Source organism: Mesitornis unicolor, unplaced genomic scaffold, assembly GCF_000695765.1.
Source record: "Mesitornis unicolor isolate BGI_N332 unplaced genomic scaffold, ASM69576v1 scaffold29784, whole genome shotgun sequence".
NCBI classification, from domain to species: domain Eukaryota; kingdom Metazoa; phylum Chordata; class Aves; order Mesitornithiformes; family Mesitornithidae; genus Mesitornis; species Mesitornis unicolor.
This window is the reverse complement of record NW_010181256.1, coordinates 27,002-27,380: the sequence shown is the minus strand read 5'-3', so window position 1 is coordinate 27,380 and position 379 is coordinate 27,002.

Sequence of the window (379 nt, the reverse complement as noted above, 5' to 3'; positions counted from 1 at the left end):
AAAGGGAACTCTGCAATCAATCTTAGCGAAGGTAACTGAAGAGTTGTAGAAGTTCCTTAAAGAAACAAAATTTAAATCAGAGATGGTATGGATGTCTCCTATCAAAATGTAATGTCTTCACAATGATCTGCTATATGTATTTTGTCTCAACAAGCTGTAGTCCTTAATTTTATTCCTTATTTGAGTAAAAACTTATTTTCTAGTTTGAGATAGTCTTAATATTTGAAATCACTACCACTGAAATCAGCATCTTATAACATGGCTCATGGCAAAAAAGTAGAAATTTTAGACCCGAAGGCAGGTTTATTTCAAATACACATGATGTTACAATCAAACTGTAGATATATCCACTGCTGTGACTTATTCAACAAAACATTCA